Raw genomic sequence first — 1,283 nt, forward strand, 5'->3', positions numbered from 1 at the left:
TTTTTTTTTTTTAGGAACTGGAGTGCTTGCTGCCTGCTCGAGCTGAGACTCCGGTTATTGCAGCCGATGCAGAGGAGGTTGACCTGACAGATTATGACAGGAGTCAAGGATCTGCAGGCGGAGGCAGGAAAGAGGCCTATAACGATAGTTCTGATGAGGAAGGGGGCCACCACGGCCCAGGAGTGCAGTGTGCACACCAATAGAAGGACTCTCGTGTGTGTGTGTGTGTATATATATAAAAGTAAACGTGCGCCAAAATCACTCGAGTCTGATTATTGATAACATTTAAAACTTGACGTTCATACATGCACATTTCTCTTCATTTTCCTGAAACGCAGGGATACTTGCATACATTATACTATAGCCACATTTAAGCAAATGCTCTTCCTCAAGTTTCATGGGTACAGTGAAGTAAGAGAAACGCCGGACATGCAACGACCACGTTCGTCCGTACGCACATTAGCTCTCGGCGAGAAGTCCTCTAGCGGGATGATTTTGTTCTTCGACGTTAACTGATCAAAGTTTACGCTAACCTCTCATGGCTTCATTGTAGGCAAACAGTCCAGTCCAGTGTATGAATGCAAATTATGTTGACTGTCATGTATTTAGATATAGTTTAGACTTTCACCCCCCACCCCAAAAAAAAAAAAAAAAAAACGCCCCTTTTTGCTAAAAATATGACGCATCTTGATCCCGGGATCTAGTATCCTGGCGAGATGTTGTAAAAGTTGGAGCTGCTGCTGATTTTTTTTTAAAATGTCCTGCTGTTCTCAGAGCTAATCTGAATACCACACTAAAGGTTTTGTCCTCTTTGCAGTATGTTGAGCCCCTCCCCAACCGAGATTTCAGGAAACAATTTTTTTGTGTCCGTTGTTAAGTTGTCGTAATGCCTCTTTTAAAGTAAGGACACACTTGTGTGTTTTTTTTTTTATGACCCATAATGGCACAGTATCAGGTAATTATTAGGGTGCGAATAAAGACTTGTCAATTCATTTCCTGCATTGAGTTTGTTTCTTACGATCAAACCAGACCGGGGAGAAGCTTAAGCAGACGGTGAAATCAAGGGAGCAGTTTAATTCTCTGATACTTGATGCAAATGTACGTGACACTACCTGGTCTGTAGGAACAATAACATTGGTTGTTTAGTTTAAGCTGAACTCTGGAGATTAGGTAAATTGGATGAAGCTATTGCATTATTTATTTATTTGCATTAGATATATTGAAAGTAGTAACAGCCTATTGGTAATTTTTTTTTTTTTTGAAATTGATCGCACAGCCCTCCT

Source organism: Cynoglossus semilaevis, chromosome 6 (genome assembly GCF_000523025.1).
Source record: "Cynoglossus semilaevis isolate Cse_v1.0 chromosome 6, Cse_v1.0, whole genome shotgun sequence".
Taxonomy (NCBI): Eukaryota; Metazoa; Chordata; class Actinopteri; order Pleuronectiformes; family Cynoglossidae; genus Cynoglossus; species Cynoglossus semilaevis.